Below are 21281 nucleotides of genomic sequence, written 5' to 3' on the forward strand. Positions count from 1 at the left end.
TGAGCAATGCTGCTTTGGCACTCTTAGAAGTCAAAATGGCTGCCAAATGAATTTGGCATAAAGGCAAGTTCTTTGAGGTAACTGTGCAGTTTATCACTTCAGCATTTGTTACAGATTACAGTCAATTATAGTTCACAATTGCTTAATGCCACCTTTGTGGCATATTTGAAAGACACAATCCATTCTCTCCAACTTATTTAAAATTTGCTAGACCGGAGTAACCTACAGTATGATATATTTTTAAATGACTTGCAAGCAGTGATAATGGCAAATAACATATATCCCCCAAACCTATGGAAATACTACTTAAAAGGCATATTAGTTTGGTGTAATATTTACATTTGGAGGGCTGGGCGGACAAAGTTCAAATAATAGAGAATCATTTATTGAAAATACAAGATCCTATGCAACGATAGCAAGATGTCCCATCAATAAAATATATAGATTGTGATGTAACTGTAGATAGAGGAGTCACCCCTCCTTTCAGACAGCAAATGTAAAGAATGGCAGCAGGGTTTTAAAACTAGAGATGCATGAGCTGTTCAATCCAATTTAAAACAGGATTTGGAAATGTTAGGTAAAGGGGAAAAATTAAGACATAAAGAACATGGAATTTTCAGAAATTAGAAGCAGGGCTTTGAAATGTATACATCTTAGTTACAAACCATAACTTTCAAACATATCTATAGCTTGGTAACATCTGCCTCTATTTTGGTAATTGCAGAAGGCAGAGGAAACGGCCTTGAGGGACAGGAGCGACATTGTCGCTACCAAGGCAATGATAAAAGAGGTCTAAGTCCGGAGCCAGAATGTAGCATGAGTAAACGACTCAGACAGGCCCCTTTCTAGTTCTCACAAAATTAAAGGGGAGGAGGGGGGAAGCGCATTCTGTTACTACAGCTTTACAATAAAGTAGTACTGACCTACTTGCTCCCCTAGTCTGGTCTACCTTGAAGAGCTGACAGTAATGTGGAAAAAACATGATCCTAGAGCTTTATATAAAAGAGACTCCAAAAGTCCTTCAAAAACAGTGAATAATAAATATTTTAAATGGTATAAACTGGTACAGGCGTGGAGAAAGGGAAGAATTGTACCCCCTCTCTTTAAGTGATGTGACAGATATTATCAAGCAGGGACCCATGTCCTTAATCACATTCCCACAGTAATCATGGTAGTATTAAATAATTTTTCTAATATAAGAAACTCGTTTTTCAGTAAGAAAACATTTTTATCTGTTAAGAGTTTGAGGAAAATACAACATCTATAAGACAGATGGGTAAACAGTAGGGCAAACATATAGACTGTATACCAGAAGCATTCATTAACCAATGATTATATGAGAAACTCTCAAAGCTCATGCAGCTGCTATGTGTATGCGCATGTACACGTGTATGTGTAGATATAGTCATTCTCTTTCTTCCAAATTTTGAAATGAAAATGAAGCAGAAGTGCAGTCCTGTATCTGAATTGGAAAATTAATATGTATAATGGAATAAAGTTTGCTAAAACTTAAATTACTTTATCAGCTTCCTGGTAGTTTCCATCAACTCCTTCCAACAAGCTGACCTCTAAGCTGGTTGCCTTGCCCTTCTTGCCTTGAGAGCCAAAAAAGGTCTAACATTCTGTACCAGCTGGTGGAAGCTGAGAAAACGTTTACAATAGCCTGTAATAAGCAAGGGTTGATTATGTCCCATCAAAATTCATATTACTGTGCAAATATAGGAAATTTCTGGTAGAAACCTTATCTGTGTGATATTTGATTAACAAAAGAGAAGTCAAACAAACTGTGATTTGACTCTCGAAACCAAGGCTACGTCCTGAGTAGAAGGGAGGACTTTTTAAAAGGGTCTATTTTTAGGTGCAGAAATTATATGTTTACCTACTATATACTCTTGCCTCACTATTGACTGTCACTGGCATAAATCCTTCAGGATGAACGATCTGCATGCATCAGAACATTAACATCGATGATCCCTCTGTGGAAGTCTAAGACCTCAGAAATCCTAGGTAAATAAATGCTATCTGTGAGTATCTAAGAAGCCTCTTATCAGATAATTTATGTGCAGCAAAGAATGACTGATAGTTTACATAAACTCTGTAAGACAAGAATAGGGACTCTGAGCGCAATCCAGACATAATTAAGTGCCATTGATTTCAAGGACAGTTACTCATAAACTTAACACTCCTCTTGATATCGGTGAGTTTTCAGAGTGCTTAACCTGGCTGGATTTTATTATTTTACTATTTTATGTATTTATTACATTTAACAGAACATCCCTGTTATTATTATTTACCTTTTTTTACAAAAATTGACCTTACCTTTAAGGAGCACATGTCCATCTTTATAACTATCCTCAGGACATCCCTTTCAAGTAGGTCAGTCGGTTGGAGAAAAAAAAAGTTCCACATTATTATAGTATTAAACTTATTAAGACTGCCTAACTCCAGAAAGACTCCGGGCAGCTTACAAAATATCCAATGTGTAATTAAAACACAATTCAAAACATAAACGCCCAGACAACAACAATAACATTCAAAGAACATGACAGGAGTTCCAGAAGCATTCTAAACCCAGGACCAGGACCAAAGCCAGATCAAGGCTAACTGGGGATTTGCACCTGGGGATATCCAGTCCTAGTCCAGCACTAATCTGAATTCCACATTGATTTAGTGCAGTGTTTTTCAAGCTCAGCAACTTTAAGGTGTGTGGACTTCAACTCCCAGAATTCTCCATCCTGCATGGGGAATTCTGGGAGTTGAAGTCCACCCATCTTAAAGTTGCCGAGTTTGAGAAACACTGGTTTAGTGAATGGATTTCATATAAGAGCCAACATTTCCAAAGAACTTCAGGGGGCCATTTAGATGGGACACCGCCCCATCCTATACCTCAGATGCAATTACTTACAAATGCAGCCATGTAGAGTACTAGCTCAGGTGCTGGAGTAGGTGTAGGGAAGCCAGGTTCGACTCCAGGCTAGCCACAGAAGCTCACTGGATGACTTTGGGACAGTCACCATCTTCTTCAGCCTTGCCCACCTCACAGGATGGTTGTTTGGGAGGAAAATGAGAGGAGGGAATGTTATGTATACTACTCTATTCCTAAGCGAAAGGCGGGATATAAATCTTATAAATAAGTAACTGGGCCGCAATAAGTGAACTCAAATCATATATTGGACATTGTACTTCAGATCAAATTTCTGAAGTGTTGTACCTGTAATCTCACCCTAAGTGAGATTACAATCTAAGATTAGATTTTGAGCCCTTCATATACTTTCTATATGTTGCTTCAGGATTAGCTCCAAACTTGTTTGTTCCCTTGATGCCAGTTTGTTCCAGGGCTGAGTCATCATTTTTCTGATTCCATATTGGTTTATCTGAAACCAAGTCAAAGCTGGGTTTGTTTGGGTTTTTTTGGCAAAATGTGGGATTGTGGATGGTCTATTTTTTCTATTAGCTTTTCTTCTGCTTCACCAGGCCTTCTACTTCATGGATGCAAGCAAGGGTGTCTTGGTCCATAGTCAAGATGGCAGCTGTGACTGCCCAATCAAAGCCCCACCCCTATGTGACACACATAAAGAAGGGGCAGGACTTCACGTAGATGCCACCTTGAGCTTTGTTACACCTCCCTCCCCCCATAGATGCCCCCAGATGGATGCAACCTCACTATGCTACCAAAAAAATGCAGTTAACTGGTTCTTAAACCCAGTTAAAAAAAATAAATGCCTGGCTTGTTTTTCTCTGCTTAAACATCAGCAGCCTGCCCTGAATTCTTACTTCATCCCATTACTCAGACTCTGGCCTCGAGCAAGCTGTAACTTCTCCAGAACCATACTTGCCCACACACACACATACTCTATACGATAGCCTGCCATGCTATACATCCAGCATGATAGCTGCAGAGGCTTTTTAATAGACATAGGAAAAGGGCATCTTCATAGCACAGCAGCTTCCACATGTAAAATCTCTCCTCCTCCCCTTCTCCTGTTTCTTCCTTTGCAAATTGTTGAAAATGTACATCAGGTGCCTGAAAACATGGACGGAGGAGGACTAGCAAGCTTTCTTTTTCTTTTTTATGGAATTGGGGCAAAGGGATTTTTGTTACTGCAAGAGTTATGAAGGTGCAGAGGGCAATCCCTGTTTGATCCTCTGAGCGGTGTTTCTCAACCTTAATGACTTTAAGATGAGTGGACTTCAACTCCCAGAATTCCCTAGCCAGCATTGACAGCTAACTGACTCGCCATGTTTCGGCCTGATTTCAGGGTTTCAAGGCCAGGAGAGGAAAAAACAACCACAGGCCAGCTTGAAACTGGTTCGGGAGAGATTGGGAGGGTGAGAGGAAGAGAATATGTTGACTGTCTGGGAGTATCATATATCTCCTTCCCAACCAGGGTGTCATCTTTCTATTGTTATTTTACCAGTACAAGAACAGTTCAGTACAGTACAGGGGTATCCACAGTGAGGAAGTCAAAAAAAGTCAAGTTGGTGGCCAGAACCATGTGACTTTTTTAAAAGGACTGTAAGCCCTTTTCTTTTTTTACATGCAGGACTTCGATCGCATGGTTGTGGCCGCCATCTTGACTTTTATTACACACACACACACCCCCCCGCAGATACCCCTTACAGGATAAGAACAATTTGTCAGGTATTTCACATTTGATTATATAATCTGTATTGCCACCCAACTTAAGGTATTTCCAAATGTCAGCTGTGTCTAATAATGGCATTATTTTTGCAGGCAGCAACATGTGGAATTGTCCCAAGACGAATAAACAAATAATCCTCACACCAATTAATTTTGCCTCAGTGTGATACCCAGAGCAGGTCAAGGAAAACAACGTTCAGATGCTGCTCAGAATTAGCAGGTAAGTTTTCATAAAGCTGTAAAAGCCCTGCAGTAGGATGAGTGATCCATTCCTAGTGGTGTTTTTGATTGTTGGAACTATATTTGTATTGGTTATGCCTTCACCAATGCAATTCTGTGGTTGATTTTGCTGTTTTTTCCCCTTGTTGCTTTAACCCTATTACATAAACTGCCTAGACTTTCTTTAATGATTAAGGTGATGAACAAGAATGAGGTACCCCATAAATGGCTAACATTCATAAGGATGCTTATAGAAATAATAAAATATAGAAATTAAAAGCTTGAGGGCAAAAGTTAGAAAAGCAGTGCAAAAGCTAAGCCAGCTGAAGCTAATCCCAAATGTATCATGGGATGAGGCAAAAGGCTACTAGACAGGAAACGTGAAATGGGAAGCTGTGGTTGGAATCAGTGCTAGTAGACAGCAGCTACTGTTGTAATATGGTAAATATAGATTAGCAGAGGTATTAGACCTGTTCGTGTAATCTTAAATATGTCAAATATTGCTGATCATTATAAAATATTGTATAAGAAATAGTAGAAACAGCAGTTAGAAATAGTCATCTAAGGGAAAGGTCAAACCGTGACCACAGTGAGTTAGGTTTGTGGTAAAAGAACTATAAAGGACCACAGAACAGCAAAGTGGTCACACAAGCTTTGAGAGAGATCTCCTTGTGTCCTTTTTTCTGCGCAGAATCAAGTTTGCTTCAATCTCCATTTCAGTGTGTTTCTTTGGGCGTTTAGCACAACGGGACCGAATCCAGATTTGGGCTGGGAAAACAAAGGCAATATACATCAAACAAACAAACAAACAACTTTTCTTCCAGCTCTGTAATAGCTCTCTTCCCTTGGTTAGGAACATATCAGCTCTATGTGTGATGCATTTTGCTCTAAAATAAATTGATTAAACTAAACAGCTGTACCATATGCTTCTGTAATTTGTTACCATGGGTTCTTTTATAGTATACAGTTCATCTATTGAATTTCATGGGTGGTCCATGAAATATCTTATACTTTTTACATTTGTATTCCACCCATGTTTTCCCCACTTATTCTTACATGCTTTTTTTAAAAACACATACATACAGGAGCATCCATGGGCGGAGTATCATTATCTGTAAGGTGGCAGGCATAGTGTTGGAATTGGAACCATGCCCCTTTTGTACACATTGCACCCTCCATCTTGCAGATTTTGATCCCCCATGGATGCTACTGCATACACACATACACACATTCACACACACGCACAAATCCACCAAGGAAAAATTGGTGGAACAACTGCAGTACCATATTTTAAGACTGGTAATGCCAGGAGTTTCCATCAGGAAGGCTCTTTGAGAAACAAACACACATAGATTAGTTAATGGACGAAGCGAATGAAAATACTTCTATTTCATTTGTGCCATTTCTTTTTCATATAATGGGAAGGATTCTTAGAAATGGCAAGAGGCATTGCATTCTTTAAGAAGAATGGACTTGAGATGCTTTCACGTATTACGTATGTTTGCATGTGTTCCATGAAGTGCAACCTATCTACAGAGGCCCGTATGCTGACATGTCCAATATCAAGGCTGGAGCCAGGATCATGGTCTCATTGTTAGTAACCAAATTCATGATAAGCTATGAAAACTCTCTAATCAGAAACTTGCAGCAATGGAGTGGGTTTAATTTCTTCATAATGCTTATAAAATATGGGTGTAAAATGTGGCAGGTCAGCTGACTTCAGGAAACAGTACAAAGCCTGAAAATCCAATGCATTTCTTAAAGAAAACAATGAAGTTCCATGTAGCAAATGCCTGAGAATTTAAATTTATATATATAGATTACCAAAAGAAAAACAAAATGAATATTATGACAATAAATGGGACATAAAACCAGTGGGACTGCCAAGAAAAGATACCAAAATATTTTCAGCTGTACTTTGCTTGTTCATGTTTCAACTTGCTACCATTTCATAGTTCTTCTCATTCTGGTTATTCTTTGTTTTAACTCCATGAATGAAAGTGTATAAGAACCATTTCTTGGGTTTTAATATATTCTGTCTTTTCCCAATACCAACACTTTAAAAACTTTGCAAATTATCAGGCACACCAGAAATTCTCTGCAGATAGATCAAAGGACTAGGGAAGAGGAATTCATGCTGAAGTCAAAGGGGATGGGCCCTTTTTGGGCCAGAGGGTACATCTGGATTTGGGAAAACATGTTGTGGATACTCTCACAAAATGGTTCCCATAGCAGGTATAGACAGTAAGAAAACACCAACTTCCTTGAAGCAAACTGTGAGGCTCTCTTTGTCACTTTCACTAACCTCCTTAATGGTTCTCCTTAGTCATTTTTCAAACTCAGCAACTTTATGATGGGTGGATTTCAACTCCCAGAATTCCCAAGCCACAACTGGGCAAGATCAAGGAATCAAGAACTACACAGCACTCACTAGGATATCTTTACTGCTCCTCTTGGGATAAACACAACATCTTCTTCAGTAGGATCACTTCAGTAGGAATTATCAGCCTTCATAATAAAGGCATCATGAGATTTCCTTCATTAAGGCAGAGTTTCTTTGAATGATTTCAAATGCTTCTTCCCAGATTTCTTGCTACCAACAGGGTGTCTCATAAATCATCAAGAGACGTTTGCATTATTAGACAAATTATGTCTAATTTGTATTCCTTTACTTTCCCAGCCTTACCACAACCTCTCACACCTTCCAAACATATCTTGATCTTTTTCCTGGACCAACATGCTTCCAAGCAAAGCACTGGACTTCAGTCATCCATCATTTCTATGAATGTCTATGGAGCCCATGTTAAAAAAAAAATGTGAGGGGCAAAGAGATTAGTGAGGAGTAATAGAGTTGAACATGAGCATACTGGTTTCCACAAGTACCATTTTATCCACTCTAAAATAAACCAAGAGAGCCAATTTGGTGTAGCGGTTAAGGTATCAGGTTAGAAACTGGGAGACAGTGAGTTCTAGTCCCACCTTAGTCACAAAGCTAGCTGGGTGGCCTTGGGCCAGTCGCTCTCTCTCAGCCTTAGGAAGCAGGCAATGGAAAACCATTTCTGAAAAAACTTGCCAGAAAAACTGCAGGGACTTGTTCAAGCAGTAGCCAGGAGTCAACAGTGACTCAATGGGACCAATAAATAAGTAAATACACAAACCAAAATCTATGCTGAGAAGAATAGATCTCAGAATAGAATCTTCCCCTTCCTTCCACAAGTAAAGCTCAAAATGTCTTGAATGGCAAACAGTGAATATGTTTGTGTTGTCCACTTTTGAAAAGGTCCCCAAAGATTAATAATAAAAGAGTTGGTGTCTGCAGTTTTATAGTCTATGAGTTTTCAGGAGGGTGGAGCCTCTCCCATCTTGAGCCTAATAAAAATCTATGATGAACAACAGAAAAACCTAATAAAAGTTGTATTTCTTTTAGACTTCTATGTGCAACAATTTATCTCAGAATAGTTTCACTCAAATATGATAAAATATATAGAAGTTACATTTCAATTAGAAACCATATTTTGGGTTATAAAACGGGAAATATATTTTTGGAATATTTTACTTTTCTCAATAGAGTTATTTTTTTAAAAAATAAGCAATTCCTAAATGAATATATAATTGTGCATCTGCTGTTTTTATCTACTAATGTGCTACAGCATTTGCACTAAAATATAGGACATTAGAAGATGTGACAGAAATGATGTAATGCTAAAGCATTTCATTACACATGCAGTCCAGCTCTTCTTCCCAGAAATGATTTATTATATTTTGTCAATCTGGTTCTTACGTACCCACATCATTTTTAACATCATTTTTCTTCTCGACATTTTTACATTTTTACAAAAGCACATGAAGATAGCATCATAATAACAGGCCAGGCAGTGAAGTTGGCAGTTTACAAATAATGTTACCAATATATAAATATGGTGTGGAAAGGAAATAAATGTTGGATCTATGAGAGACCAGCTATATGATTAGAAGCCCCCATGGCTTTCCTCCTACCCAGCTAGCTCATACTGTACATGTACCCTGCCAGCTATGGGGTATGAGGTAGAGCCATCTGGCTTTCGAGGCAGGGCAGAACCTCTGGTAATGGCCATGATCAAGGAAGAAAAGGCTGCTGGAAACCATGCTGGTAAGTGCTAGGTCCCAGGAGAAGAGACCAAAGAGGGCCCAAAATCCTGAAGAACTCCTTATCAGAGTTAGCTAGCAAGTCATCTCATGGCAGTAGAGAGGCAGGAGCAATCCCAGAAATTCAGCTAGCAGGTCAGCTAGGGAAGGACAATGCAGGATCTGGCAAAGAGATAAAAAAGGGCAGGGTTCCAATTGCATGGTTGGGGCTACCATCTTGACTTTTTTCACCCCCTCCCGGCAGACAGTCCTGGCAGGATCCAAGTCATGGCTCATCACAGTGGGGAGGAACTTGGCTGGGGGAATTAGCTAGCAGCAAGAGGAACCAGAGCAGAGACAGTCAGGAGTTGGCCAGAGACCTGCTGGAAGTGGTTAAACCCATCTGGAAGGAGCAGCACTCCAACTAAAGAAGGGCAAAAGCCCAGCCAGACAGCACAAACCTCCAGCTGAAGCAGGAAGAAACCCCGACTACGGATAACAAACCAGAGCAGCACTGAAAGCAGCAAATCACCCAGTTCAGGAGCAACAGAAGTACCCGCAATCAGGGCCAGAAACTATCCCAGCCAGGGGTAGTTAACCTCCCCAACACCAGCATAAATAATAATGAATACCACCCAATAAAAGAAAAAATGGAGTGATGGGGAAAGACAGACAGGTCACCAAAAACATCTGTGAATAAGGCAAGGTGTTTGTTTAGTGAAGATCTCTTCTAGAAGTACCCAATCTTTCAGAATCAGCACAAATAGGTGCATGCAACTGCCTAAATTATATGGATGGCTAAGGGTTTTATCAGATGGGCCAATCAAGAGGCAGGAAAAAATAGTACTAATAAAAAGCAGGAAGATAGCTGTTATAAACTCCACATGACAGCTATCAGATCCTACATCATCCAATGCAAGTAAGTGTATAACTACAAAGGAAAGGATACAAATTTAATAGTCACAAATATTAATATATAATCATATATAAATTAGATTGCGGTTCTAACATTTTATCTCAATATTTTACCCATTTGTCCTCTGTTTTAAAATGCTTTACTGCTGTGCTACTTGATATATTGTTGTGCTGTTGTTTAATTCTATTATGACTGCGGTTCTGATTTATCCATCTTTTGCTCTGCACTGTAAGCCTGTTAAAATAGAGAACTCTTTTTATTAGGTGACCTAAAGCTGACCGAGGGCAAACTAAGCAACTTTTCCCCAGCATATTATTATCTACTGATCTATTTTATTTATACTGGCAGAAATGGGAGTTTCATTATCTTTTCAGATTAAAATCAGGATGCAAATTAGAATTTTATTTTGCATGGAGGAACAATGGTGTATGGGCCTGAATCTTTCTTGATTACAATCTTCCATCATTTTGATTTTATAATTACTGAATGACATACTGAAAGGAATCAATCAGCTTTCAATTGTTACCTTGGTGAAAGATTAAAACATCGTTACTTGTCATACATATTTCACACTTTAGCAAATTTTAATAAAGTGAATGCATGAGGAATGGTTGTGGGATGCTAATGACATTTCTATTGATTTTAATTCATATTTGTTGGTCAGAATTACCCAGATCCAGGCAAGGCATGGTGTCCTATAATTATTGCTAACAAATGAAGACCACAGAACACTGAAGCAGCTAAAATGAAATCATTAATCAAAAATAGTATAAAATAATTGCCTACAAGCTAGGGAGGTCTCATCTTCCTAATGACCATCTTTTATGGCATATTGATCGGTTCTTAATGTGTACATCTTGGTGATTTCTCTACTAGAATATTAAATAGATTATTTTTTTAAAAAAATAGGCACCTTGGGGTATAGGAAGGAGGCTGTACCACCATCAGTATGATTTTGTATACACACACACACATACATACAGTGTACACAGGGTATGCACCTGTACACATATAAATTTCTCCTCTGAATTTTAAATTCAAATACTACTGAAGTTACTGAACGTTGGATTTCTGGATTTCCAAGTTAATACTTCTGAAGACTCAAATCTTTGAAATCACATGTACTACGCAAAAGTCAGTTTTGATACACAAAGTTTACAAAATTCTCAAGGCAAGAAATACCCATGCTATTACATTAAAAATATGAGGACTTCAAATTGTGGGAAGGAATACTCTGATCTCAATTACCTTCTGAAATCAATTTACTACCATTTGGTCTAATTCAGAAACACAGTGCCTGAGGCATGTCATTTTCACCTGAAAATAATGCTCACAATTCAACAAAGTTAAAAATAAAATAAAAAAATAGAATTAAAAATGAACAAAATTGTGTGAGATCAAATCAAATCTCATGAGATTGTGTGTTCTGTATTTACTGATATTTCATAAGATTTCAGTGTTCCCACATGAGACCACATTAGATCTTTGGGTGAGATTGCCAAAATATTGTGAAACCTTAGAATTTCCAGCCATTTAAAAAATTTTGAGCAGGTGGGATGCTCTGAATCATGGCATGAGATCATGCAACAGAACCCAGAGACTGGGGGGGGGGGAAACGCTCATCCAGCATAGCTCATCCAATGTTTTATAGCATTTAATGGCAATACACATTCATGTCTGGAGCTGTTCCTGGCTTCATCAATTATACTGTCTCTTGTATTTCAGTGGCTGTGTAAGCTGGAATAATTTATTTTATTTTGCTTCTTAATCTTGATGGCTAGTACTCTTTTACATTCCTTTCCATAGTATATCATGCTGGATACATTTCTGATTCAGTTTGACTCTATTTTTTTGCACTAAATTTACAGCATCTAGGATTCCAAGGATGATAGTTTTATCTTTGACTTATTTTAGTACTGAAAACTGGAAATGCTAGGTGAAATGGACCAATAGCCTACCTTGATATAAGGCTGCTTCCCATGTCCCTAATCTGAATGCATGCGGTTTCACGGTCTTTCCCCTTGATTCCCGGACTTGTTTTTTTTTTTTTTTCTCAAATGAAATTCTGCCTGGGAAGAAAGATGTTTCTTTCATGTTAATTTAACCAAATAATTTTAATTTTTCAGAGTAGGGGTTATTCGGCATAAGATTTCAGTAAATTCTGTAATTCATGTTCCTTTCTATGTGCCTTCTTTTAATACAGAGCTTGTGCTTTTAATGAAGCCATGATAACCTGAACATCTACTCCCTCCATTCTGAATTTCTTCAAGAGTTATGATAATCCTTCTCTTTTTATCAGTTAATTTACTTATTGATTAGTTTTTTATGTTGCTATAATCACCAGACTACCAATCTCACCCTAGCCCTGAAATACCTGGAACAGCACTATTTTTACAGAAAGTGAAATCCTTAGAGTGGGCACTAACTTGGCCTCAAGGAGGAGGCTATTCCATAAAACAGGGGCCATCTGTGAATTAACATGTTTATGCATCCCGGGCCCTCTAACTTCCCCCAAATGGGCAACTAACTGATGTTTATCCATCAGAATGTACCAGATGGGTTTATCCTACTTGGAGAAAGCAGTCCTGCAAATTCCTAGGAGCTAAGCCATATCAGCCTCTGTAGGTTAAATCCATCCTGAATTACACCTGGAAACCTACTGTCAACTTTAACAAGCTCAGAAAAGGAAACTCTCTAAACAATGTAGCACTCAATGGGCAAAAGTTGTTAACTATGTAGAATCTGCCTTAAATAGCTTCCTTGCTCTCTGCTGTGCACTTAACCAAAAGGATAAAGGGTTTTGAATGCATTGTGCTGCATAAGAAGATTCCCATCCAGTCTGAGAGATTACAGGGCTATAGTCACACTTAGGTAAGAAGAAAATAAATAGTTTTTATTTATCAATATTCAACCAGCAAGGAAGGATCAAGGTGACCTTGTGAAGGGAGCTGTTCAGACCAAGCACACCACTCTTGAGTCCATGGGCAAGTCCCAATGCCCCATATATTTGGGTAGCATTTTATGAGTTGATCATACCAAGATTAAATGACCTAAACCCATGCTTCTTGCTTCCAATCACTATTTATATCTCCGTAGCACACAAACCAACTAATGCCCTCCAAAACATCTTAAGCAAACCAAAAGAGCCAGTAGCCCAAGAAGAAAAAACAGGAGTCTCCTACAACATACAGTGTAAGGACTGTAACAACCACTATGTAGGACAGACAGGCAGAAGGCTAGCAGAGTGTATCCATGAACACCAACCAGCAGTCAGAAGACACAATGAAAACTCCTTAATCTCACAACACATCGACAGACTTAACCATAGTTTCAACTCGGAAACTGTCAGCATCTTAGACAAAGCTAAATCCAAAAATGCGAGGGAATTCCTGGAAGCTTGGTGTTCAGACAAGGCAGCCATCAACAGGCACATAAACAACATCTACGCACTATTCAAAAGAGAAAATAAAAAGGAAAACAAAAGACCAGAACATCTCCTCACCAGCAATCATCACCCAGATAAGCAGAGATTAACACCAAGATTATCACCAGACATATAATCAGCAGTAAACAATACCCTAATCAAGGAACTACCAGAGGGAAAAAATAAAACAAAACAAAACCCACACCAACACTGGCAGGGCATGCCACTGTATATAACCCCACCCCATTCTAGCACTGAAGATGTTACATGGCCGGGTAACGAAACGTTCGTAAGAAAACAGCCAAGCTCAGGGAACCCCAAGGACTCCACAGTTCAACCCTGAGCTACACATACTGTACTCATTTCTATTGGCACTATTTATAAGAAATGATTATCCACCTAACACATGCAGATTCTATGATGGCCATTCATTATTTGTGCCAGATATATCAATAACTTGTTCCCAATCACTTGAGAATCAGCCATTTCTTCCTCCCAATGATGGGGTTTAAGTTTACTTTCAAGTGAAATAATACAATCAAGTTAACCACCTGATTTCCATGGGGTAATATCTTCCAGAAAATTCCTTCATACTATAGAAATCAGTGCAGCATCCACAATATTGGTGTTTTATGACTACAGCAATCCTAAATTGTCAATAAGAAGACTACTGTATTCTGCACCAAGTGCAGTTTTTGTATGGTCTTCAGTGGCAGCCCTATGTAATCCATTACAATCATCCAGTTACCAATAAGTTTGTCTTTTTAACAGTGCCATGTTCAAGTACCAATGTGGGATATGCAAAGCACATGAAATATTTTTACTTTAAAATGCATTTAAATCTTTAATTTTACTTCCAGATAATTTTGGAAAAGTAATGTCTCAAGAGCAGTCAAACACACTACTATGCATATAAATATAATCTCAGATAAAAATAGAAGTGTCACATAAAGCTGAATTCCAAAAGTAGTATCAGAATCTGCAATACTTATGTGAACAAGACATCGGTATTATTCTTTATTCATGCATGTTAAATGTCAAAGCAGACTGTACTTACAAAATGAAGTCTGGGAGCTTGTCCTCAAAACTCTGAAACAAGGAACGGATTAAAAGATTAGTGCGGCTCGTCTGGTTTATTATGCCTTACTGTATTTTTTGTTAAAAATACATTTGGTCAGGTACAGTGCATTATATCTTATGACTCATTCTAACCCCCAGAACTGAGCTTAAAATGCATAATAAATTTGTCAACTCTAATTCAAATCTGCAGCGTTACCACTACAAAATATATTTCTATTTAAACTCTATTATCAGGAATTCAGGAATCTATATTATCAACGTTAATGTTTTTACTTTATAATGAAAGCTAACATTAAAAAACAAACCATATGCTGCTTACATTTAGGGTTAGGGTTAGGGTGCTCCAAAGATATGTCTTAAATTACCAGCAATTTAAGAGCAGGCAAAACTCATAGAAAGAAAAGATTAATTCAAAAGATTACCATGTGCAGAGGAATACTACATCTGTGCTGCAGTGCTCAAAGATCTTTTGTATCAACTGGAAATTGACTGGATACAGAACAGAAAAAGAGGATTGAGTCTATCAAAGTGAAGATTCACCAGGCCCTGTTTTACACAGTGTCTTACATAGCTTTGTATCTGCACAAAGGACTTTTGTCCATGTCCAGAACTCTCTCAGTATTTCGATGGTGGGATACTATTCTGCTGTATAAGCTATGGCCCAGTATACACAATGTTCAATGTGTGATCACATTTATATATTTTAATTTCTTTAAAATAGCAACCATATATTACCTGTCTCTGGCAGAATTCCCTAAACTGGATTCCCTAAACTCCTAGGATTCCTGGGCAAAATGGGAGTCACATTTCCAACCTATCTAAAAGACAGCAGATTGGATAAAGTTTTAACACTACTACATAGGGAAGGAGGAAGAAATGAACCCTTCCCTCATCATCTTTCCTGATGAAACTCTACACATCCATAAAATGCAATTGCTTTTTGTTCCAGTAGTAACTTTGTTTTAATGTCATTATTTGTGGGGGAAAAAGAACAAATTAAAATTACTACTGAAAAAAGAAGAAAAAGAAATCATATACTGTTCAAGAAGTCTCACCATACCATGCCACAATTTACTATTCAAAAAGGCTCTGCACTATTCAAGAAATTCATACCATACAATGCAATTTGTTTATTTATATATGTCAGCTTACCTAACTTCAGAAGAAATTAAACATATAGAACAGATTCCTCACTACAGGCCATTCAGATATTCGAGAAAAAGAGGTAAGTTCTTCAGACCACTATATAATTGACAGAGATTGAGCCTCCTTCCATTCTTCTATTATCAAGCTTTTTGCAATTTAAAAACATTCAGTGTTCATTTGTTTTGTCTTCAGATACATTTCCTTACCATTGGCATAGTGTCCAAAAGAGCATGAACATCTACCAAAATGCCTGTGTCTTCCAAAACAAGGTTAGTACATGGGTTCAGTTCTACCTGACCGAGCCATGATGGCACAACATGCTATCATATATAAGAGCTGCCCAGACTTGTGTTTTAAGATGGGCGGCCATACAAATCTTTTAAATAAATAAATACACACACACACAGACTGGAGAGTTTAACACTAAGTAATCAGCTCAAGGCTGAAACCTTTATTGTACAACAAATACTTTGATGCAATCCACAGCAGGTTTTTTTCTAATGTTAAATTCAATTCTGGATGAAAATGTCAAATAATCTTATCCTTGTAATACTGCCATCATAAATCGTAATTAATATTGATATAATATTTCTTTTTCCTTTCTTTATATCCAATACTCTAAGTTATCTAAACAACAGTGTCAATAATCTTCCATTTTTATGATTGGTCACACAGTCAACCAGAGGTTGAGACTGGATTTGGCATTTTTATCCACCTATCGAGTCCTTCCCAAGGACCTGTGGCAGATGTTGTTTAATAATATTAAAAGTATCATCGCAGGATAAAAGCTGTTCCAAGTAAAGCTGCCTTTTGTAATTGACTGATGGTGATTTTATCAGTGCCAATGGTCTTCAAGTGGGGCTCCAGATGTTTTGGAATTGCACCCAAGGCGCCTATTGCTATTGGTACTATCTTTGCCTTCTTTTGCCAGAGTCGTTCTACTTCTGTTTGCAGGTCTTTGTATTTTGTGATTTTCTCCAGTTCTTTCTCTTCTGTTCTGCTGTCTCCAGGTATTGCAATGTCCACTATTCAGACTTTTTTGTCTTTCTTATCAACAACTGTTAAGTCTAGGGTGTTGTATGGCAGATGCTTGTCTGTTTGAATTCTAAAGTCCCAGAGCACTTTAGCTTCTTCATTTTCTATTACTTTGTCTATTTTGTGGTCCTGCCAATTCTTGCTTGCAGGCAAGTGGTATTTCTTGCAGATATTCCAATGCACCATTGTTGTTACTTTGTCACGCCATTGTTTGTAATCAGTCTGTGTGATCTTCTTGCAGCAGCTAACTAGGTGGTCCACTGTTTATTCAGCTTCTTTTGCGGTCTGTTGCTGTCTTCTCAATTCTGGTTTTATATGCATTTGTTCTTAAGGCCTGGTTTTGTGCAGCCAGAATTAGCCCCTCTGTCTTTTTCTTCAACTTTCCTGCTCTTAGCCATTGCTGGGTCTTCTTGTTATCTGCTTTACCTGCTAGTTTTTTTATGGTTACTGGCCATGTAATTCTTGGCTTTGCCATGTCTCTTTTCTATTCTTCATTTGGTCTTTCTGATAGGCCACTTTGGTCTCTTTGGTACTCAGTAAACATTCATGGTATACTAGCTTCAGTGCATATTCTTCACTGTCCTTCAGATATTCTTCCAATGTTTTCTTCTTCAACTGTCTGGTGTACTTCTAACATTCCATGTCCAGCTATGCTCCTTGGTAAATACAGTCTGTCAACGTCATTGGGCATGATTCATTATCATTATTTTTCTGGTCTTCCTATCCAGGACTTCTAGTTCAACTTGAGTCCAATCCACTATTCCAGCTGTATATCTAATGACTGGAATTGCCCAGATGTTAATCGCCTTGATGGTATTTTTGCCACTGAGTTTAGACTTTAAGATCTTCTTCACTCTTCTGATGTATTCACTTCTAACCTTCTTCTTGACTTCAGTGTGCTTGATGTTGTCAGCCTGAAGGAATGCCCAGTTATTTGTAGTGATCTTCTTCATCCAGACTCTTGATGTTATTTCCATAGGACATTTTGATTCCTTTCGTTTTCACTATTTTCCCCTGTTGATGGTAAGGGTGACACATTTGTCCAGTCCAAATTCCATTGCAATATCTTGGCTGTATATTTGGGCAGAGTTGAGCAGCGATTCTATTTCAGATGGTGTTTTTCCATACAGCTTCAGTTTGTCCATGTAAAGGAGGTGGGATAACCTGGCAGATGTTTTTGATGTTTGGTAGCCATGGCCTGACTTGTTCAGTATTGTTGACAGAGGAATCAATGCAATGACAAACAGTAGTCGTGATAGTGAGTCTCCTTGAAAAATTCCTCTTTTGATGTTAACCTCTCCCAGTCTATCACCATTGACCAGCATCTGTGTCTTCCATCGTGCCATTGATCTTTGAAACAAAGTTTCTGATGTTTCTACTGATTCCTGTTATTTCTAGGCACTTGATTATCCAGTCATGTGGCAGGGAGTCGACTGCCCTCTTGTAATCAATCCAAGCTTCATTTAAATTAGTCTTCCTTATCTTATAGTTTTCCAAAATCATCTTGTCAGTTAGGTGACAGCTGATCTTTTGTCCCTCTACTATTTGGGCAGTTTCCTTTCTGCTCAGATGCAAAAAGCTTGTTTTCAATTAGATGCTGTTGGACTGCATCAGCTACTACACCAGTTAGCAATCTGAAAGTTGTTGGTAAGGAGGCAACTGGCTTGTAGGTGCCTGGTGCTGCACCTTTTGTTGGATCTTTCCCTACTTGATAATGTTAACCAATCTTCAATTTTACCTCCTTGCAGTATGTTGTTAAACTGTTTGACAATGAGTGGGTGCAGACCAGTTAGATGTTTCAACCAAAAACCATGTAGTTCCCCTTCGCCTGGTGCTGATCAATTCTTGGTCTTCCTTGCCCTTTTCTTCACTATTTCTGCTGTTATTACAAGTTCTTTCATTTCAGCTTCTTTCAAGCTGCATTCTTGCTGTATTTCTCTGGGTGTCCCATAGCTGTGCCCAAAACCGCACTATTTCTTCTTTGTCAGGTGTTGGCTGGTTCATTGCAGTCTCTCCATTGATGGATTGGTAGAAACATTTCTGATTTGACTGAAATTGGAAATTCTGCCTGTAGTGTGCAATTCTAGCTTCATATCTGCTGATTTTCTTGGCTATGGCTGTTATTTGCTGGTTTATTATTTCCAGTGCTTCCTTGATTTTCCTTGTCTCTAGGTGATATTTCTTGATCATGTATTCTTTGGTATTCTTGTTCTTCAGCTTTTTTTCTTTCATCTGTTCTAACTTGCTTGCATCTGATCTTAGCATTCTGATCTTATTTTCCTACCTGATCTTCCATTTTGGTGATGCACTATTTGGCTTTTTTTCTTTTTTGTTGATTTTGCATTCGAGATCTTCAGTTATAACTGCAGCTGTGCTGTACATCAGCTGGTTTGTTTCTTGCAGTGAGCTGGTGCTTATATTTGATGTTACAGTATTGGCATCTTTTAATACTTGTGCTAGCTGTTTTTTTTTGTAACAAGCTTCAGTGCAGGCAACCTTATTCTGTTGTTTTTGTGCTGTTCTAGATGATGATGATGATGATGATGATGATGATGATGATGATGATGATGATGATTCGTGCTTCAAGTCAGTGTTGGCTCCTGGCAATTGCCTGGACGAGTCCCTGCAGTTTTCTTGGCAAGGTTTTTCAGAAGTGGTTTGCCCTTGCCTGCTTCCTAGGGCTGAGAGTGACTGGCCCAAGGTCACCCAGATAGCTTTGTGCCTAAGCCAGGACTAGAACTCATGGTCCCACAGTTTCTAGCCTGATGCCTTAACCACTACATCAAACTGGCTCTTCAATTAATACTTTATAAATATCATTGTATTGAAACAATACTGTATAATATATTAAGAATATAAAAACATAATAATAAAAAAGAAAAAATCATATTATACAAACGTGTAACATTTTAAGAACTATCTCCAGCAAGCAGCTGAATCCCTCAGATTAGATATTCAACAGTAATGGGAAGCATGGAATAAGGAACCAGACCATCCAACAGACAGATGAAAATATAAAATTATTTTGGTATCCATGAGTAATATTTCCATGAATGTAAAATTACAATATTTTCAACAAAAATATTATTTTGTGCATATTGACCACCTATGGGTCTTTTCAGGCTGATATCTTTTTTTATAACAAGCTGTATACAACACATTTAATACTGTGAAATGAGCAGCCACTAATAAAAACATATATACAGTGAATTGTACTTTGAAATACCTAAAAGATGTGAAACAAATATTGGGAACAAACAGATTCAAGTGCAAACATCTTAAGTTTCATTTACACAATGAAATATATCTATGTATTTATTATGGCATTCCTAGACAAACTAATGAATACTGTTGGACTGAAAAAAAAGAGAATTAACAAGACTTTAGAGGATTAATTCTGTAAAGCATAACATTATTGTTCCAACCTCACCTATTAAAAACAGACAAATCTGGGCTGAAAATAAACATCATCTCAGCCGCATAAGCGGTAAAAGATTGGAATTTTGCTAAAACTGATTTCCTGATTGATTTCAGCTCTCTCAGCAATAGATTGGCTCTTACTGACATTTATCAAAATGCTTTCCAGTTAGCACAAAGAACAAAAATGTCATGTTTACAGTAAATAAATCTGACATGAGGTATGACAATTCTTTTTTTTTAGATCATACAACCTATCCTTTGCCCTAAAGCCTTAGTTTCTGTAACACAATGATGTTCTGAGTACAAATACGAGATGACACTAAATGATAGCAAAGAACATGGTCAAAACATAAGTGTATGTGATTGTGTCCTTGAATAGCAGTAAATGTGTTTTTTTAATGGAAAATCATTTAGTTGACATCATCAATAAAGCGGAATGCTGTTTTGTCTAATGTATGTCTTTGTTTTACTTTGTAAAACTCCTGACGCTTCCACTCATGGTCTTGAAGCCACTTCTGAATTGGTTGTGGAGTTGCTTGTTCCTATGATGCTGGCTGGTTTCAAAGCCTGAATCAGATTTTTGTGGCTCTGTGCTAATTTATGTGAAACCAGAGCAAAGCTGGGCTTTTCTTTCTTTGCAACGCAGCAGCTCATGGACAATCTGTTTTTCTATCAAGGTTCCTCATTATATCTTCCATTCCTGGTGGTACAGTAAGTAAACTATTGACCAAGATCTGCTACAATCTAAGCCATGCTAGGAAAAGGGAAGGGATGGATTAAAAGAGTGGCAAGCTGAGTGAACAGGTAACAAAAGAATAAAGCACCAGGTGAGAGGGATGAAGCAGGAACTGCAAGAACAACATCTCTCCAGGTAAGCAACTTCTCATCCCATTGTGTGTCACAAATAATTGTTTGAGTGTGCTGGCTTAGAAGTGACTGATACCAAATGTATATTACATACATATTATTTCACCATTGTAACTCTCAAGCTATGGAGATTGAAAGCAATATAAATAGTTAGCTTCATCTCGCCTGGATGAAAACATGGATGGAAGGATCAGCAGCAATATTTTCTTTTGCTGTGGACTTCTACTGAGAGATTACTGTTACAGTAGCAGCTGCAGTGGCTCCAAAAGACTGGATGATATGGGGGGGGGGGGCGCATAGGTATCAACAGAGCAGGAAAAGTAAGGAAATGTATGTCATGATGCCATGACACAAACACCACAGCTTATAGATTTCTTTCAGGAATTTGGATGTACGTGCATAAGGGCCAGGTTTGCATCCTGATCTCA

General features: G+C 38.0%; 1 long non-coding RNA gene across 1 annotated transcript; it reads left to right on the forward strand.

Annotated features, from left to right (window-relative positions):
• Window positions 1–1897: 1897 nt before the first annotated feature.
• Window positions 1898–20417, forward strand: LOC112543084 (uncharacterized). Its single transcript, XR_015793815.1, has 4 exons — window positions 1898–2007; window positions 4736–4862; window positions 15724–15800; window positions 19092–20417. It is a non-coding gene; the product is annotated as an uncharacterized LOC112543084 (long non-coding RNA).
• Window positions 20418–21281: the final 864 nt, after the last annotated feature.

The sequence above is a fragment of the Python bivittatus genome, unplaced genomic scaffold, assembly GCF_059951505.1.
Source record: "Python bivittatus isolate LINGU-HERP-01145 unplaced genomic scaffold, Pbiv_v1 ctg000850_np1212, whole genome shotgun sequence".
NCBI lineage: Eukaryota > Metazoa > Chordata > Lepidosauria > Squamata > Pythonidae > Python > Python bivittatus.